This window comes from Aulostomus chinensis, chromosome 4 (assembly GCF_037954235.1).
Source record: "Aulostomus chinensis isolate RoL2024-O1b breed Wild chromosome 4, RoL_Achi_v1.0, whole genome shotgun sequence".
In the NCBI taxonomy this organism is placed as follows: Eukaryota; Metazoa; Chordata; class Actinopteri; order Syngnathiformes; family Aulostomidae; genus Aulostomus; species Aulostomus chinensis.
In genome coordinates this window covers 20734382-20755221 of record NC_141323.1, presented here as the reverse complement: position 1 = coordinate 20755221, position 20840 = coordinate 20734382, and the positions used below count along the sequence as shown (strand labels likewise).

General features: G+C 41.7%; 1 long non-coding RNA gene, 4 other non-coding genes and 1 pseudogene across 5 annotated transcripts in view; 1 reads left to right on the top strand and 5 right to left on the bottom strand.

The window, feature by feature from the left end:
* The window catches only part of LOC147262968 (uncharacterized), a 355221-nt gene that overhangs the window by 223747 nt on the left and 110634 nt on the right, over positions 1-20840 (bottom strand). The gene's annotated exons all lie outside the window — the stretch shown is intronic.
* On the bottom strand, positions 14668-14749 carry trnas-gcu (transfer RNA serine (anticodon GCU)). Its single transcript has one exon. It is a non-coding gene; the product is annotated as a tRNA-Ser (tRNA).
* On the top strand, positions 17751-17823 carry trnaf-gaa (transfer RNA phenylalanine (anticodon GAA)). Its single transcript has one exon. It is a non-coding gene; the product is annotated as a tRNA-Phe (tRNA).
* LOC147263048 (5S ribosomal RNA) lies at positions 19015-19133 on the bottom strand. Its single transcript, XR_015114665.1, has one exon. It is a non-coding gene; the product is annotated as a 5S ribosomal RNA (ribosomal RNA).
* Positions 19444-19562, bottom strand: LOC147263047 (5S ribosomal RNA; annotated as a pseudogene).
* LOC147263046 (5S ribosomal RNA) lies at positions 19871-19989 on the bottom strand. The gene has a single exon (XR_015113504.1). It is a non-coding gene; the product is annotated as a 5S ribosomal RNA (ribosomal RNA).

Sequence of the window (20840 nt, the reverse complement as noted above, 5' to 3'; positions counted from 1 at the left end):
TTACTGGGTTTCCACTTAAACAAATATGAGTAGGCTAAACCTTGTGTCATATAATGTCCATGGGTTGAATCACCCCATAAAGAGAAAGAAAATACTGAGTCAATTGAAAAAAATGCAATGTTCAATAGCTTTGATACAAGAAACACATCTGGATGACAACGAATGTAACAAACTGAAAAGGGAATGGGTAAACCAAGTATTTCATGCTTCTTTTGGAAAAAGAAGGGGAGTAGCCATATGAATAAATAAATCCCTGCAATTTCATACGGAGAAAGTGATAAAAGATCATCTGGGAAGATATATAATGATGGTTGGTTCCATAAGCGATATGACAATATCCATACTAAATGTTTATGCCCCAAATGAGGAAAATGCGGCATTCTTTAAAAATATAGCCAACGTAATTGCCAACAATGGGAAAGGGATGATAGTGATTGGGGGTGATTTTAACACAGTGCAGAATGGTAAGCTGGATAGATTGCCTCCAGAACAGGGACCAAGTGTAAAAAAAAATCGAAGGTACTAAATAATGTCATAAGAGAGCGAGGTCTTACTGATCCATGGAGAAGAAATAACCCTAGAGGGAAGGATTTGACTTTTTACTCAAACCCACACGGGAGTTATTCAAGGATAGATTTTTTCTGCGTTTCACAACAACATATGCATAAAGTGCTGGACTGTGGCAGAGACACCATAACTATAAGTGATCATGCTCCTATTACGCTAACGGTAGATATGGGTAATGAATCTTTTTTCAAATACTGGAGACTTAATGTATCTCTGTTATCAGATGAGAGTGTGGTCAAGGAACTAAAACAAAATTTAAAGGAATACTTTCAAACTAATGACAATGGGGAAGTTTCACCTTCAATTTTATGGGACGGGGGGAAGGCAGTTATTAGAGGGAAAATAATAGAGATATCTTCCAGAATGAGAAAGGCCCGATTAAAGCAACAAAATATGTTAGAGAATAAAATTAGAGAGTTGGAATTGGAACACAAAAGAACATCAAGTAACTCAACACTTATCGAACTGAAAAAAATCAAACAACGGCTCGATGAACTATTAACTTACAAAGCAGAGGGGGCTTTAAGGTTTACGAATCAGAGATATTATGAGATGGAGAATAGAGCCAGCAGATTATTAGCATTTCAACTTAGAAAAGCCCAGGCAAATAGGACGATAAATAAAATAAGACATCCTAACTCTAAAAAATATATGATAAAGCCAACGGAGATAGCAGAAGCCTTTGCAGAATATTATAAAAATCTATATGATGACCCTGACTCGCAATCACTAGAAAATAAAACACTGGCATTCCTCAAAAGATTGCACTTACCGTCATTATTAACAGAGGAGGCATCTGAAATGGTTAGGCCAATCTCAGTACAGGAAATAGCTAATACAATTAAGGTACTTAAAAATAATAAATCCCCTGGCACGGATGGGCTCTCGGGAGAATTTTATAAGTGTTTTGCGAAGGAGATTACACCAGCCCTTTTCAAAGGATTTAATTATGCCCTGACATCAGGTGACCCAGCAACATCTTGGTCAGAAGCCATTATCTCAGTCATACATAAAGAAGGAAAGGACCCAACCACATGTGAAGGATACAGGCCTGTCAGCTTGTTATGTAGTGATCTGAAGATATTGACTCATATTTTAGCACATAGGATACAGATATATATAACAAAATTAATCAAACCAGATCAGACAGGGTTCATCCCTGGTAGACAAGGAGCTAACAATATTAGGAGAACATTAAATCTTATATCATGTACTAAAAACAACAGACAGCCCGCTTTGATGCTCAGTTTAGATGCACAAAAGGCATTTGACCGGGTAAAATGGAGCTTCCTATATCGGACATTAGAAGTTTTTGGGTTTCATTCAACATTTATAGATTGGGTAAAATTGGTTTATAAAAACCCCAAATCACGGATTCGAGTTAACGGATGCTGTTCAGATTTCTTTCCCCTCAAAAGAGGGGTCAGACAAGGGGATTGTCTGAGTCCATTGCTGTTGGCATTAAGTACTGAACCATTAGCCGAATCAATAAGACAAAATAAGGATATTAAGGGAATAAGAGATGAAGGGGGAGTGGAGCATAAAATATCTTTATTTGCTGACGATATATGAACATATCTAAGTGAACCCTCCTTAACTATACCAGCTTTATTGAACAATCTGAATGAATATGGAGAATTATCAGGTTATTTAACTAATGAATCTAAGTCAGTAGCAATGATGCTTTCAGGCAAATATCCAACTGAATTAGAGGGAAAGTTCAATTTCAAATGGACCACCACAGGGTTTAGATATCTTGGCATCATTATTACTCCCATTATATCACAGCTATTTAAAGAAAATTATGGAAAACTGATTACAGAAATAAAGAAGGATTTGGCCAGATGGGAGATATTGCCCGTGTCGATGGTGGGAAGAATCGAAACAGTGAGAATGAACATTGTACCCAGATTGTTGTTTCTGTTCGAGTCACTGCCAATTATGGTCTCTAGTTCAACTTTTAAGATGTTAGACAAAATCATATCTACATTTGTTTGGCAAAATAAAAAAGCTAGAATCAAATACAAAATCCTTCTTTGCCCAAAAGAGAAGGGAGGGTTAAATTTACCTGGTCTAAAAAATTATTATTGGGCAGCACAACTTAGAGCGATTATTACGTGGATCACGAAGGAGACAGACACAATGTGGGTGGGAATGGAACAAAATTCCTGTCAGAAAACACCTTTGGAGGTACTCCCGTTTTTGAAAGAGAAGATGCAGAAAAAAGAGGGGCTGCGTAATGACTGGATTAGGGTAACAATAAAAGTATGGTCAATAGTGCGAAAAAAACTGAAAATATCGAACTCAATAAGTAGAATCACCAAAAAAGCAGGAAATCCAGACTTTTTACCATCTGTTATGGATGCAGGGTACAACAAATGGAGAAGTAAGGGGTTAATTTATATTGCACAAGTTTTCAATGGACAGTATATGAAGTCGTTTGAGCAACTTAAAAAAGAGTTTAACTTACCGAACCATGACTTCTACAAATTTCTACAATGAAGACACTACCTTCAGAAGCACAGAGAGTGGGAAAATATTTGTAGAACACCATCTAAGCTGGAGGAATTGCTGTTGTCGTATTTGGAGGGGGAGACTAAAAAGGGGTTAATATCAAAAATCTATAGAGTACTACAACATGAATGTAAGGACAACAATTTGGATGTTAAGGAAAAATGGGAATTAGAAACAAATACGATTATACCAGATGAAAATTGGGAGGAAACATTCAGAGCAGGACACAAATTAACAAGCAGCCCAATGTGGAGGGAGTTTGACTGGAAGGTGAAGATGAGATATTTCAACACTCCATCTAAGACTTCAAAATATAGCAACACATCTGAACTGTGTTGGAGAGGATGTCAGTTAATAGGAGATTTTACGCACATATTCTGGGATTGCCCACAGCTGTTGAACTTCTGGGAGAATGGTCGGAAGGAGATTGGGCAAATTTTGGACATTAATTTTGCTTTGGACGCAGCAATGTTTATCCTTGGCATACCACCTGAGAATCTGACAGACAGAAACCTGATTGCTTTGTGGAGGATTTTGATTCTGATCGCTAAAAAGACAATAACAGCCTGCTTGCTAAAGCCAGAACCTCCAAACATATCACAATGGAGGAATAGAGTAAAAAATGTATACATCATGGAAAAAATCACAGCAAGGTTACAGCTGAAAACAGGACAGTTTGCTGAAAGATGGGCACCAGTGAAAACAGTATTGGAATTATAAACATCAACATTTTTTAAAATTTTTTTATTTTATTTTTTTTTTCATGTGTATCTTGGAATAAGTATCTGAACACTTGTCTGGAATATTTGTCTGCGCATCTCTGTCATGTTCTATCTGTGCTGTATGTATGTTAAATAAAAAATAAGTTCCAAAAAAAAAAAAAGCCTCACAGTAATTCAATAATCTAGGAGTAGAAACCAGAGTCACTTGGGACAAAGATGGGATTCAAACCCATGCTTGCAGAGCACAATGGATTAGCAGTCCATCGCCTTAACCACTCGGCCACCTCGTCTGCTTATGGCAACCCTCACCTTTTTAACAGCTGAACTCTTTGGAGCCTATTTGTCAGAAATGGACCCAGCAGGAGCCACTGAACACAACTCTGACATAATCAGGCTTCTTCCCAGCAGCATCGTGCTACAGAAGGCAGAATACAGACCATCGACACATCATCAGAGTGAACACCAGCTGATGTTTACAAGTTTAATTCACCTTTTACTACAAAATGACATCCAAGCTCAGATTCTCTTGTCCTGATTGAACAAGTAAATGTTTAAGAAGATGAGAGTACCAGACTTTTTCATCCAAGGAAACAAGCATCCTATCACTGTCCTATGCAGAGTTTCTATGAAAAAAAGTGAGACAACCCCAAGATTTTCTTTTTCCTCTTGTTGGATTTTGCCACAGAGAATCAGAGCCAATCAAAAGCTTGTTGGACTTTAACGTTGGAGGACTGAACAAGTCATGACATCATCAGTTTTACCTTCACAGGTGCTTCATTTACTTTACTTTCAATTTTACAGAGGTAGAACCTGAAATCAAAGCTGTCTGTCAAAAGAAGTGAAAGCTTCCCAGGCTGTGATGTTCTTGTCTACAAACTGTCTTGTATGGAGCTTCAATCTTTAATAAAAAGAATAAAAAGAGGATAACATTTGTTGTGATTTGGCGCTTTAAAAATAAAACTTACGACTTACATGGAAACTGTGGGGGGGGGGGGGTGGAGCCTCCATCAGGTATGTGTTTGATGTCTGAATTCTGTCTCTGATGTCTGAATTCTGTCTTTGATCTCTGGGTTCTGAGCATTGGTCTCCTGCTTCAGTCTTTGATCTCTGACTGATCCTAAACTAATCAAAGGATCACATCAGCATATTGGTCCAGTCTACAGATGGTGATTTTACCTATTTGAAGCCTTATTTTGTGTTTGATGGACATTTTTAAAATCACTAATGATTTTTTGACTGAACATCCTGGACACTGTGGTGCCTGATGAGGAGACAACTTGGGTACAAAGTTGAACAGGAGGGTTTTTGGAGAAGGGATATTTTTGCAGTGTTCCAAGTCAATAATAACTGTGGCAAAATGTCATCATTTTTCAAAATGTCCTCACGAAGATGGTTTGAAATTCTGTCTCTCCCTCATCCTCAGCTTCTACAGCCCTTTAAAGAAAACCTTTGACTCGTGGATCTAAAAAGATCAGATGTTGTCTCCTCCAGAACATCAACACTTTAACGTTGTTGGCAGGACTCCAACCTGAGCAGGGAGACCCCAATGGATTTCTAGTCCATCGCCTTCACCACTCGGCCACAACAACCACATTCACACACACATTTGTAAAAGATTCACATTGACACAACTCTTTAAAATTATGTTACAAGCCCATTTGTGTGAGGTCCTATTTTCTCTTTTTCAGCATTCCTTTGTTTCCAGGTCTCTAATAAGTGCAGAATTACAAAGACAAGCAAGCTTGATCCATCCTGGGCAGGTGATAGGAGCCCATTGACCACTGGCCAGAGACCCTGGCACAGACGTTGGGGGGTGGTGATAGAGAGCATTTCTACAATTATATTATACATTTATAGAATTCTATAATCCTACAATTTCATTGAGCAGACGCTTTTGTCCAAAGCCACTTGCATATGTTTTTGGTGAGTTTGGCTCCTGAGCTCAAGACAGTTGTGACTAATAAAGGACAGCTTCAAACGCAGCTGTGAAGCCTCATTGTCAGCTGGGAGGAACGACAGGTGTCTCCCTCTAGTGGCTCCTCACAGCAACACAAGCCTCATTTCATTCACATGCATCCACCACCTCACTACCAAAGGCCAGTTGGGCCTCCACAGACAGGTGAGTTTCAAGTGTTGGACAAAGGTCTTTAAGATGTTCTTATTAATTCTATAACATCTGAGATTAAAATCTATGGAATTACAACTAACAAGCAGTCAAACACCTGATCAGATGCTCCTTCATGAGGCTGAGAAGAATCAATCTAAACTGGGATGAAGAAAATTAATTGAGAAGAGAAACCTACTGATTGGATGACATGGACCCACCTGATCCATGTCAGCCTTGTTGGAGCAGAAAGAGGTGGATCAGAGGAATCAGTGGATCAAGACTCAGGTGTCAGATGCAGAATGTCTTTATTGACAATGGAGTCAGAGAAATCTTCCAATGTGAGAGAACGTGACAGACCATTTTATACCACAGACAGGCTGTGTGTGTGTGTGTGTGTGTGTGTGTGTGTGTGTGTGTGTGTGTGTGTGTGTGTGTGTCCTAACTGACTGGAAACTGGATAATAACCAGACTAACTTTTATTATTGACCAAGTCTGGGTGACTCACTTAATTCATAACTGAAGTGATTATTTAATTAATAAACAGAACATTTGTCCAAAAGTCATGATCAAATTCATGTAAAATCTGAGCAACGAGGGTTTGAAAATGTTCAAATGAGCCAAAACAATGTCCTGGGATCCAACCAGGGACCTTTAGATCCACACCAATCTTCCCTGACCTCATAGAAACTGGAACATTTCAACAAATAAATTCAAATTCAACTAAGCAGCAACTCTAGAACAGTCAGAGCACTTGCTAATTCCCCTGTTAGCTCCAGATCAGACAATGCAGGCTCACCTTCACGCTTGGTTGTACGACCGTCACCAGTTGAAGCTTCTCTGGTTCAACAAACTCTGGGGACTCAAGACACAAGTCAGCACCGGTGCAGGTCCAGATCCAGATGTTAGCTGATGGGGACAATGGCTTAAGGGAGCTCCAGGTAGCTGGTTTGAACTGGTCCCTCATCTCTGTGAGGAGAAACCATCTGAGGTGGAGGGTGAAGATCTGCTTTGTCCTCCTGATCTCCCAGTAAAGCCAGTATCAGTAGCGGCTGGCTCATAGGGGGCGCTGGGGCGCCGCCCCACCAGCTGTGGAGAGGAAAATCCCTACATGTATTGATACATATATATGTGCATATGTTTACAATTTGTATCGTCAGTGTCAGCCTTACTTAATTGTGTGTGTCTACATGCAATATGGGTCATTTAAACAACATTTACGCCAACTGACTCATTCAATTAATAGTGAATTTACTCTGATCGACTGTATAATTTGTCTTTAGGGGCGCTCGTCAAAGCGCCCCAGACCTGCAATTAATTAGCCAATCCTGTATGGTTGCTAGGGAAAAATAATGAATAATTGGCCAATCAACATCGCCAAATTTAACGGCGTAGGGGCGCTGGAAAAGTCGCCCCTACGCCAACGTAAAATGCGTGAAGGTTAAGATTGCTAAAGCTAGCTGAGGAGCCCGCGATATTCTTTTTGCGTAGTGAGATTCCCAGATTTCCGAATCCCTACGAAAAAAATACCGCGAGAAGTGAGTGAGAGAGAAAATGGCGACAACAACGATCGAAGTTCAAGAGCAGCAGTTTCCACCAAATTCGGTGAGATCCCTTTTAAATGTCCCTTTTGCGAGGAGGACCATGGCGGAAAAAATCCGCGTTAAGGAGCTGGGACCGGACAAGCCTGAAATCAACATCCAGCAGTCCGACAACAGGACTTTTTGCCGGAGCTGGTTTCAGCGCAAGCCGTGGCTGACGGGTTGTGGAGCAGCCAACGCACTTTTTTGCTTCCCCTGCATCCCTTTCAGGAGTGACCGGTGTGATTCAGCATGGACACAGACAGGAATCACTGACCTAAAGCACCTCTCCGAGCGGATTAAGAAACACGAAAGAGCGAAAATTCACATGGAAAACTGCGTGAAGCTAGCGGTTCTTGGGAAGATTAGCATAGCAACGCAGCTCGATGACAGTCACCGCATCGCTGTAAGGAAGCACAATGATGACGTAGATAAGAACCGTAACATCTTATCTAAGATAATTAACTGTTAAATTCTGTGGTGCTTTTGAACTGGCTCTGCGGGGACATGACGAAAGTGATTCCTCTGACAACGCTGGAATATTCAGAGGTCCAGTTGACTTGATGGCATCCATTGATCGGGACTTGAGGGAGCACCTTGAAAATGCAACCGTTTTTAAAGGCACCTCGAAGACAGTACAGAACGAGCTCCTGGACTGTATGCTGGCAGTTTTGAGAGAACAGATCCTGGATGAAGTTAAATCGGCAGACTTTTTAGCGATCCAGGCTGATGAAACTACTGACGTTTCAACACAGTGTCAGTTAGTCTTAGTTCTGAGATACATTGACGACCGCCACAATATTCAAGAGCGGTTCTTTGAATTTTTGAAACTGCCCAACACCTGTGCGGATGCAATAGCCAGTGCCTTATTGGAGAGGCTGCACAGCATCCTTTCTGAGGGACAAGAAAAGAAGCTGATTGCCCAGGCCTGTGATGAGGCAGCTGTGATGAGGGGTGCCAAAGGAGGAGTGCAGCGAAAGGTACAAGACATCTATCCAAACGCTCACTATGTTCACTGCTATGCCCATCAGTTAAACCTGATACTGCAGCAAGCAACCTCCCACATCCCTCAGAGCAGTCACTTTTTTTCTGACATGGGGGGATTTGCTTCTCTTTTCTCTAAGTCAAGCAAGAGAACTGCAGTGCTTGATGAGATGGTTGCGCACCGACTTCCAAGTGCATCATCAACACGTTGGAACTTCAACAGTCGTGTTAACACAGTTTATGAGCACAAGAAGGATCTGGTGAATTGCTTTCAGGCTATCCGGAACAGTGAAGGGTTTGATAGCCAGACAAAGAGAGAAGCTGGTGGCTATGTGAGAATGCTGGAAGATGAAACTTTTTGTTTTTTACTGGCCCTGTTCCACAAAATCATGCCACATGTGGACATCCTTTACAACCAGCTGCAGAAGAGAAACATTGATGCTGTCTACATGGCAGGAGTCACCCAGACATTCATTGACCACATGCAGGCTATCAGGTATGCTAAATTAATTAATTTGTAGCCTAACCTCAATTTCTCTGTATATGTAGACTTAAATGCTTATATATCATCTTATTTAAAGAATTGATTTATCTGTATAATATAACTGACAGTAATGACATCCACCTTTGGTTTTGTTAATGTATCCCTAACCAGTTTTTAGAACTTACTCATGAAACTTATGTGTTGGGTCAGGGAGGATGTGCCTACTCTGGCTGAGGATGAGGAGTTCAGGGGACCTGCTCAGGAGCCACCCGCAAAGAGACGCAGAACCTTGGGAGAAGACACACTGCACCATTTGGCACTGGAGGTAAGAACTTGCTTTTTAGTGTGATTTGAATCACATTATTAAATAAAATCAAAATAAGATGTTGGCCATATGATACAGTGGTCCAGACTTAAATGTATATTGTTTTATGATGATGTGAATCATTACAGTATGTTTATTACATAATGTAGGCTAGCTCATCAGGTCAATGCATTAAGACAAGTGAAGATGCAATAATTCCTATTTTGTATAATTATATCATTGCATAGGTATGTGACACCATTGTGAGCCATGCCAAGGAGAGATTTAGTTTCACCAAGCATCTTGTCAGCGCCACACTCCTGCAAGGAGACCTGTTCCCACAGCACAGCCGAAAGTTCCCAGATTCAGCACTGAAAACCACAGTGGAAGCCTATCCCTCATTGGACAAGGCCAGACTTCAAACAGAGCTGTCTCTGATCTACGGGAACGAAGAGTTTCAGAGTTGCAGTGGTGCACTGGCTCTCTATCAGGTTTTGATGGAAAATAACCTTCAAGACACGTTCACTGAAACTGTAAGTCTGCTCAACATCCTCATCACCACACCAATGACAACGTCAGAATCTGAGAGGTGCTTCTCCACTTTGAAGAGGATAAAAACTTTTCTTACAAATACCATGGCACAAGATCGGCTCAACGCTCTGGCTATGCTCTGCTTTGAGAAAAAACTGACACGAAACATTCCTGGTTTCAACACCAGGGTCATTGAGAAATTTGCCTCCCAGAAAGAGAGACGAGCAAAGTTCCTGTACAAATGACTGCTGAATTCAAACACACACCCAGAAAGACTGAAACAAATAGACAGAGAGACAGAGGGAGAGAGACAGGTAGACGAAGAGAGAAAGAGAGACGGACACAAAGAGAGAGAGACAGAGAGAGACACACACACTAAGAGACAGACAAACAGAGATAGAGACACACAGAGAAAAGGACACAAAGACGGAGACAGAGAAGGAGACAGAGACAGACACAGATGAACAAAGAGAGAGACAGAGAGAGAGAGACACACACATTGTTGATTTGTATCGTATAGATTAAGCTCAAATCACCTTCTGTAAAGTTAACATCATTGTATAATATTTGATCGCATAAAATTTACTGTAGTTGTAAATTGTTGGGTTTTTTTTTGTCTTTGAAACTGTCGATTTTAAGAAGGAAAGTAAATACTATTTTAAAACATTTAATAATTGTCCGGCTGCTCTTTTTGAATGATTATACTAGACTAGGCACGGAAATGTTTTTGGCACACCAGCCCCACCAAGAATTTTTTTCACCAGCCGCCACTGGCTTCTATCATTTAGTTTCCAGGAAATGTTGATGACACACTGGGATTTTTTGTTCTCCTGCTGTCACTGTCAAGTGCCAGCTTAACATGTGAGAGGTAGCAGGATCCATGCATGTGTTCATGTTTACAGCAGACAAGGAGGAAACCTTGGAGGATTTCAGGGACTTTTAGCAGTGGTTCACACTTCAGGTGTGAAAGCTTCTCAGTATAAAATTTTAAGTGAGCGAGCCAGGAGTTGAACCTAGAATCTTCTGACAGTAGTCAGTCATGCTATCCATTGCACCACCAGCCCTGTGAAAACCTCTTCATGTTCATGTGTACTTGATTTTATAGAAAATCCAAACGATCTGGTGGCATTTTCAGGGGACACAGTGGTGCAGTGGTCAGCACTGTGGCCTCACAGCAAGAAGGATCTGGGTTAGAGTACCGGCTCGGGCATGGGATGTTTCAGAGTCTGCATGTTCTTCCTGTTCCTGTGTGGGTTCTCTCTGGTACTCCAGCTTCCTCCTACAGTCCAAAGACATCAAGAGGGGACGAGGCTGATTGATACTCTAAATTTACTGTAGGTGTGGCTGTGAGTGTGAATGGTTGTCTGTCTCTATGTGTTGGCCCTGTGATGGACTGGTGACATGTCCAGGATGAACCCCGCCTCATGTCCGAAGGCTGCTGGGATAGGCTCCACCCCCACACACAAACCTTGACATATAATCAGTGGAGAAAAGGAAATTTATCAACACTCATGACTTCATCTGTTTTGAGGACTGAACTGGATATAAACTCTGAGAATTCAGAGTAAGGACCAGGAGGGTGGTACACAATAATAGATAGGAGGAAATGTGGAGTCTGGATTCTTTTCTAGAATGTGATGGCAATGACAGTCCTGCCAAGTGACATCACTGACATGAATGGATGACTTCAGTCACATGACTGGATGACTTCAGTCACATGACTGGATGACAGTGTAGATGCCAATGTAGAGGTTAGGGAAATAGTCTCTGAGAATCCAGCTTGAACCAACGCCCTCCTTGTTCTTCAAAAACCCAAACAGCGACCATCAGTCTCCCTCCAATCCTGTACTTGGGTTCAATGTTGCTGTTCCATTTTGCAGCAGTAGGTGTCGCTGTGATACCAGGTTCAGTTCAAGAGTCCCAACTCCAGCTCATGTTGGTGACCTCAGTGGCAGGGTAAAATGATGCTTCAGTGGATCATGTGGATCAACTCATATCTGTCCTCACTGCTCCACAGGTCTGTCAAATGTTCTGTAAAATAGTTTGAGCACAGCAGAGATGCTAGATTAGGAGTTGATGGGAGTTGTTGCAGATACCAGTGTCCAAAGTCCAGCTTGAACCCAGTTTGTGCACTTATTTGTCAAGCTAGCAGAGATTCTTTTCACTGCCAAGCTAAAGTGACTTCTGTCAACAAAGGTAAACATAAAAAAGGATATTTCTACTGTCAGTTCAAGATTTTTATCAAACTCCTTTTTCATAGCTTCAACCTTCCTCTTGTGTTAGCTTTCTGTTCCCATCTCTTATGTTAACAGGTCAGTTTTGACCCTCGTCTTCAACCAGCTGTAAAATAAACTAAAAACAATTTTCTATGATCCATGTTGTTTCCCATCTCTTGGTTTCCTTGTTAGGCTTCCTTATCCATGGAAATATTGATTGGAATATTTTGTTGTGGGCCTCTGGACCTTTTTTTAGTCAGTAAAACCTCGATTTCAGTTAAAAAAATGATCAAATGAACCTCAAGAAAATCATAGAAATAAACAAAAGGTTGTTGTGTTTCCTGACCATTACTGAGGGGTGTTAGAACACATCTCTGACATGGATTGGTTTGATTTATTCTTCATTTTAATATTATTAACTATTGTAACATCCTTGGTGTTATGGGTCAGTTTCGACCCTCATATATTTACTTCAAGAAAAAGGCAAAAAAGTCTCTTTTTTTTCAGCAATAGAACTTTAATACAAACACAAAATGAAAAGCAGAAATGGAGTGACTGCAGGAACAGGAGCTCCATGGATCTCAAAGGAGTGATCACTCTCAACTTTGAGCAGTCCTGTTCAGAGTTTTCCAACAGGGCTTTGAGAGACCAAGAGTTCCCCAGAGCTGCAAGGAGGAACAAGAAGGAGACTTGGAAAAAGAAGGGAGGGAAACCTGCTGATGTGTTATGAACTTAAGTCACATAAAGTTCTCCATTTATTGAGTTTGTATTTTAAAAGTTCATTGTGCAGTTCAGTGTTGAACAATAAAGAATGTGTTTATTGGTGTTAAAGCATTTCAAGCTTTAAGTAGGAGGAATTGCTTTCTTGATCACCCCTTGACTAAAAACACCTACAAAACAAAACACACCACTGCTGTGGGCACCCACCTCATGGGAGTCAGGCCCCTGGTGGTCATGGCCCCCAGGAGCCGTGGTGGGCGTCCCTGATTTTCATTTCTAAAAGGTGGCAACCTGACAGCAAACAAACCCATCCTCTGAACCAGGAGTCTCAGTTGAGGCTGCATCTGAAACCAAAGACTTTGTATGAATAACTGTCAACCCACATTCTTTGTCTGGACTAAAAGTTAATTAGTTAACAGTTGGCTAAGCTACCTGTGGTCAACTACTGATTTAAAAAAGGTCCAGAGGCCAACAACAAAATTTTCAAATCATCCAGTCATGTGACTGAAGTCATCCAGTCACGTGACTGAAGCCATCCAGTCCCGTGACTGAAGCCATCCAGTCATGTGACTGAAGTCATCCAGTCATGTCAGTGATGTCACTTGGCAGGACTGTCATTGCCGTCACATTCTAGAAAAGAATCCAGACTCCACATGTGGCTCCCATGATAACTGATGGACCTCTGGTTGGAGGCTGGACGATGATGTTCTGACTTGAAGGAAAACTCCTTGTCCAAATTCCATTGTGTTCAAATTTAAAGTCCCACAATAAGAAGTAGCTGAATCTGACAGGTGAAGGTTTGGAACTACAAGATGGTTGATGTTTTCTTGACTTGATGCTCTGACTGTCAGGGTAGATGACAGCTTCTTTCTGCTGCTGCATCTGAGTGGCTATGATTGGAGGTTTTACCTCCCAAGGTTGTCTGGTTCCAGGGGAAATTTGAAAATTCCAGTCCCCAACCTTGGCTGTTCTGAAACTCTTCTCCTGAATCACTCCTGAGCTGCAGCAAGAAAAAATACCAGTGCCCAACCAGATCAACTTCATGGCTGCTAACAGCCTCAGACACTTGATTTCCATCAATCTGGAGCAAAGAAGGCCCTCACCTGTGGTTCTCCTCCAGGAGGGTCCAGGTTCTGCCATTGTGGCTCCTTGTGCGACTGCCAGAGAGCCTCAGCTGCACACTGCAACATTTCAAGAGGAGATTTACATTCCTTCAAATGTCCTGACATCTTATTCCAATGGTTCTGTTCTATCTTTATATTTTAAAATCAATCACACAATGAAAGCTGCCACAGCTGGTTTAAGAGAGAGAACACACTAAGAGATTTGAAACCAGTAAAATATGCTTTTCTGTGTGCAAACTAGTGAGGGGCATGGAAGGATATTTTACCACCAATACAGAACCCAAACTTTAGTCATGTGATGAGATGGCGACTGTGAAGAGTGATTATGAAGTTAATGGACAAAATGTGAATTGAAAGAAAATACATTAAAAAATACTAAATAAAGAAATAAATAAAAGAAGGAGCACAAATGACATTTTTCTGCACAAATTTACTGGTATTAGACTGCATTTTTGGTTCATGAGTAGATGAAAGAGTATCACATATATATTATATACATGTGATACATGCACGTGGCTTTGGACAAAAGCTGAAAGAAATTGTAGAATTATTTAAATGTACCAAGTGGACTGTTTCAGGTTTCTTGAAGATGCTTCAGCTCTCATCCAAGAGGCGTCTTCAGTTTTCTTCACTGATGGGAGGATTTATAGCTCTGTGGGGGCGGGACCTTCTACAGAGGTGATTGACACATGTGAGCTCTGGGTGTCAGAGTTGTTTTGGTCAAATTGTGAAAGGGAAGTTGACTCAACTGGTATCTGTGTCAGTTAAAAGCCTCACAGTAATTCCATAATGTTGGAGTAGAAACCAGAGTCGCTCACGACGAGGATGGGATTCGAACCCATGCATGCAGAGCACAATGGATTAGCAGTCCATCGCCTTAACCACTCGGCCACCTCGTCTGCTGACAGCAACCCTGAGCTTTTAAACAGCTGAACTCTTTGGAGCCTATTTGTCAGAAATGGACCCAGCAGGAGCCACTGAACACAACTCTGACATAATCAGGCTTCTTCCCAGCAGCATCGTGCTACAGAAGGCAGAATACAGACCATCGATACATCATCAGAGTGAACACCAGCTGATGTTTACAAGTTTAATTCACCTTTTACTACAAAATGACATCCAAGCTCAGATTCTCTTGTCCTGATTGAACAAGTAAATGTTTAAGAAGATGAGAGTACCAGACTTTTTCATCCAAGGAAACAAGCATCCTATCACTGTCCTATGCAGAGTTTCTTTAAAAAAAAAAAGTGAGACAACCTCAAGATTTTCTTTTCCTCTTGTTGGATTTTGCCACAGAGAATCAGAGACAATCAAAAGCTTGTTGGACTTTAACGTTGGAGGACTGAACAAGTCATGACATCATCAGTTTTACCTTCACAGGTGCTTCATTTACTTTACTTTCAATTTTACAGAGGTAGAACCTGAAATCAAAGCTGTCCATCAAAAGAAGTGAAAGCTTCCCAGGCTGTGATGTTCTTGTCTACAAACTCTGTCTTGTATGGAGCTTCAATCTTTAATAAAAAGAATAAAAAGAAGATAACACTTGTTGTGATTTGGCGCTTTAAAAATAAAACTTACGACTTACATGGAAACTGTCTGGGGGGGGGGGTGGAGCCTCCATCAGGTATGTGTTTGATGTCTGAATTCTGTCTCTGATGTCTGAATTCTGTCTTTGATCTCTGGGTTCTGAGCATTGATCTCCTGCTTCAGTCTTTGATCTCTGACTGATCCTAAACTAATCAAAGGATCACATCAGCATATTGGTCCAGTCTACAGATGGTGATTTTACCGATTTGAAGCCTTATTTTGTGTTTGATGGACATTTTTAAAATCATTAATGACTTTTTGACTGAACATCCTGGACACTGTGGTGCCTGATGAGGAGACAACTTGGGTACAAAGTTGAAGAGGAGGGTTTTTGGAGAGGGGATATTTTTGCAGTGTTCCAAGTCAATAATAACTGTGGCAAAATGTCATCATTTTTCAAAATGTCCTCACGAAGATGGTTTGTAATTCTGTCTCTCCCTCATCCTCAGCTGCTGCAGCACTTTAAAGAAAACCTTTGACTCGTGGATCTAACAAAGATCAGATGTTGTCTCCTCCAGAACATCAACACTTTAACGTTGTTGGCAGGACTCCAACCTGAGCAGGGAGACCCCAATGGATTTCTAGTCCATCGCCTTCACCACTCGGCCACAACAACCACATTCACACACACATTTGTAAAAGATTCACATTTACACAATTCTTTAAAATTGTGTCACAAACCCATTTGTGTGAGGTCCTATTTTCTCTTTTTCAGCATTCCTTTGTTTCCAGGTCTCTAATAAGTGCAGAATTAAAAAGACAAGCAAGCTGGATCCATCCTGGGCAGGTGATAGGAGCCATTGACCACTGGCCACTGGCCACTGGCACAGATGAAGAATCTCTTTATTCACAATGGAGTCAGAGAAATCTTCCAACGTGAACGTTACAGACCATTTTATACCAAAGACAGGCTGTGTGTGTGTGTGTGTGTGTGTGTGTGTGTGTGTGTGTGTGTGCGTGTGCGTGTGTGTGTGTCCCTACTGACTGGAAACTGAATAATATCCAGACTAACTTTTGTTATTGACCAAGTCTGGGTGACTCACTAAAATCATAACTGAAGTGATTATTTAATTAATAAACAAAACATTTGTCCAAAAGTCATGATCAAATTCATGTAAAATCTGAGCAACGAGGGTTTGAAAATGTTCAAATGAGCCAAAACAATGTCCTGGGATCCAACCAGGGACCTTTAGATCCACACCAATCTTCCCTGACCTCATAGAAACTGGAACATTTCAACAAATAAATTCAAATTCAACTAAGCAGCAACTCTAGAACAGTCAGAGCACTTGCTAATTCCCCTGTTAGCTCCAGATCAGACAATGCAGGCTCACCTTCACACTTGGTTGTACGACCGTCACCAGTTGAAGCCTCTCTGGTTCAACAAACTCTGGGGACTCAAGACACAAATCAGCACCGGTGCAGGTCCAGATCCAGATGTTAGCTGATGGGGACAATGGCGTAAGGGAGCTCCAGGTAGCTGGTTTGAACTGGTCCCTCATCTCTGTGAGTAGAAACCATCTGAGGTGGAGGGTGAAGATCTGCTTTGACCTCCTGATCTCCCAGTAAAGCCAGTATAGATGTTGAGCTTGGAGGAGTTGATGGCCTCCTTCATCTTCTTGTTGGAGATGTTTGCTAAACTCAGCACCACCACAGATCAGAGGAAAGTCCACTTGTCAGCTGGACACTGGAGTTTCTAGTGACCTGCAGGATCTTAGTTGTGGTGGCAGCAGGCCTGTTCCACATTCATTTGCTTTGCTCACATTCATGATCAGGCTTCATAATGGTTCTGGACCACTGTGTGATAGGAGCTGATCCTGGAGCAGCAGAAGACAAATATAGAGAAGAAAAGACAAAAGACAGAGAGAAATGAGGGAGAGAATGACAAAAAGATGGGGAACAAGATGAGGGTGAAAGACAAGCAGAGAGAAAGACAGGGGGACAGGGGGATGGAAGACAGACACACAACCAACAACAGCAACAGCAGCAATAATAGTTTTGATATTGTCCTGTTATTGATGTTTTCATGTGAAAGTGGCATATTTAAGATAAAAGACACTGTTAGAACAGAAAGATCCAGAAAACCCACCAACCAGAGGTGTGTCTGGTACAGATGTGGAATTATTGGCTCACACAATGTTGAGGCAACTGGGAAGAAGACAAACAAAAAAGGCTTGTTTGATTCAGACATTCATCAAAAATGGTCCTGTAGAACTGTTCAATGTGTCATGACTTCAGAGGCTCAAATCCTCTCTAAGTTCTAGTGAGAGTGGAAGAGATTATAAAATGAGAGAAGCAGGGCCTTCACTCAGAGCTGAAACAGCTCAGTTGGGAGAGCGTTAGACTGAAGATCTAAAGGTCCCTGGTCCGATCCCAGGTTTCAGCAGAGGAACAGCATTGACTTTACTTTCCAGTGGAGGAACTGCAGACATGAAGGAAACGAACATCTTGTCCTGTGCATTCTGATGACATTCAAGACATTTTTGGAGCCTCTTGTTGGATTTTGCCACAGAGAATTTGAGCCAATCAAAAGCATGGTGGACTTGGACATGGAGGATTGAACAAGTCAAGAAAGCAGCAGTTTGACCTTCACAGGTGTTTCTTTTCCTGTCTAAATGCTGTAAGAAGAGCCTGAGTAGCTCAGATGGTAGAGCATCAGACTTTTAATCTGAGGGTCCAGGGTTGAAGTCCCTGTTCAGGTGCTGTGCTGGTGTTCCAGTGTTTAACAACATGGTACTGGATGAAGTTCATTGTTGAACAAACTGTTATCATCAGAAGTAGAAGTGTTCTCGTCTTGCCACTGTGAGACTGTAGCTGAAGGTCAAATGTGAGATAAAAGTGACTAATAATAATTTCATGTGGCATGCAATTAACGAAAGACCACAAATGACACTGGTCAAGTTAATTTTATTTATATTGCACCAAATCACAACAAAACTTATCTCATGACACTTTACAGGTAGAGCAGGTCCAGTACCAAACTCCTTCAATGAATCTACACCCAACAATTCTCCATCAGCAAGCACATCCTGCAACAGCGGCGACAAAAACCTTCCTTTTAACAGGCAGGAACATCGAGCAGATCCAGGCTCAATGGGGACGGCCTTCTGCTTTGACCGGTTGGGGGGAAAGAGAACAGGAACAAAACAGATAATGGAGGAAGACGGCTATGTAGAAGGAAAGAGAGGGACAGAGATAAAGAGAGAGAGAGACTGATGGACAGACGGTGATGTGAGTAGGTGGAGCTACGGGTGGCAGCTTGAGCCTCTTCAGCTCTGCAGCCTCCTCCAGCAGCACCCAGATCTGGAATGAGGGGAGCCTAAAAGGCTCCTGAGAAGGAGACAAGTTAGTAATACTTATGAGTATAATTAATGTATGACACATATAGGAGGAGAGAGAGGAGTAGAGAGAAGCCCAGTGCACTGCATCTGCCATCTGTCTACTTCAAATTACACGCTGCATGACATTCAATTTCAAAGCTGCAGAAAGGCGCTTCAAGAAAAGGTGTGTGAGGGAAGCTCGCTCATGCTGGTCCCCAAAGACTCAAAGCTGCCCTTTCCTCACAATGAAACAAAAAAGCTTACAGCACCTGGTATTCCCAGGCGGTCTCCCATCCAAGTACTAACCAGGCCCGACCCTGCTTGGCTTCAGAGATCAGACAAGATCAGGCGTGTTCAGAGTGGTATGGCCGTAAGCCCTTGACGCTGACACACATGGGCTCTATATCCATTTCACTCACTTTACAACCTCAGAAAAAAAGTGATGCGCAACAGCCTCACGGTCTTTTCACACGCCAAATAGTTGTCCTGTCAATACAATGAAAAGAATGTTGATGTCATCTAGAGAAAAGTACTGCATCTGCCATCTGTCTACTTCAAAATACACACTGCATGACATTCCATTCCAAAGCTGCGGAGGGCGCTTCAAGAAAAGGTGTGTGAGGGAAGCTCGCTCATGCTGGTCCCCAAAGACTCAAAGCTGCCCTTTCCTCACAAAGAAACAAAAAAGCTTACAGCACCTGGTATTCCCAGGCAGTCTCCCATCCAAGTACTAACGAGGCCAGACCCTGCTTAGCTTCAGAGATCAGACGAGATCGGGCGTGTTCAGAGTGGTATGGCCGTAAGCCCTGGACTCTGACACACATGGGCTCTATATCCATTTCACTCACTTTACAACCTCAGAAAAAAAGTGATGCGCAACAGCCTCAGGGTCTTTTCACACGCCAAATAGGTGTCCTGTCAATAAAAGAAAAGAATGTTGATGTCATCTAGAGAAAAGTACTGCATCTGCCATGTGTCTACTTCAAATTACACGCTGCATGACATTCAATTTCAAAGCTGCAGAAAGGCGCTTCAAGAAAAGGTGTGTGAGGGAAGCTCGCTCATGCTGGTCCCCAAAGACTCAAAGCTGCCCTTTCCTCACAGAGAAAAAAAAGCTTACAGCACCTGGTATTCCCAGGCAGTCTCCCATCCAAGTACTAACCAGGCCCAACCCTGCTTAGCTTCCGAGATCAGACGAGAACGGGCGTGTTCAGAGTGGTATGGCCGTAAGCCCTTGACTCTTACACACATGGGCTCTATATCCATTTCACTCACTTTACAACCTCAGAAAAAAAGTGATGCGCAACAGCCTCAGGGTCTTTTCACACGCCAAATAGGTGTCCTGTCAATACAACGAAAAGAATGTTGATGTCATCTAGAGAAAAGTACTGCATCTGCCATCTGTCCACTTCAAATTACACACTGCATGACATTCCATTCCAAAGCTGCGGAGGGCGCTTCAAGAAAAGGTGTGTGAGGGAAGCTCGCTCATGCTGGTCCCCAAAGACTCAAAGCTGCCCTTTCCTCACAAAGAAACAAAAAAGCTTACAGCACCTGGTATTCCCAGGCGGTCTCCCATTCAAGTACTAACCAGGCCCGACCCTGCTTAGCTTCCAAGATCAGACGAGATCGGGCGTGTTTTTTTTTTTTTTTTGTCTTTTATTATCAAAAATACAGCATACATTTTTACCAACTGTACATTCTTATTTACATGACAAAATTTAACAATTATATAAAAAATAAATTCCTTCAGGAAAGAAATCTTACCAAAAAAAACCCCCACCCTTGATACACCTCGAACTTGATGAAAACACCATCAGAGGTTTTTTTTTTTGTTTTTGTTTTTTTTTAAATTAAGTTAAATTTAGACAAATAAACCAACACTATGTGCCTACAGCCACTGGAGCAATGCAGGTCATTCCAAAAAAATAAATAAAAATTAAAGAGAGACAAAAAAAAACTCATGGGACTAAAAAGAACAAATTCCTGTCGTGAAGTGTCACACACACAAATTTTTTTTTTTAATGAAATTTTATCAAAATGAAATGTTAAACACACCAAAAACATAAACCACCCAATTTGC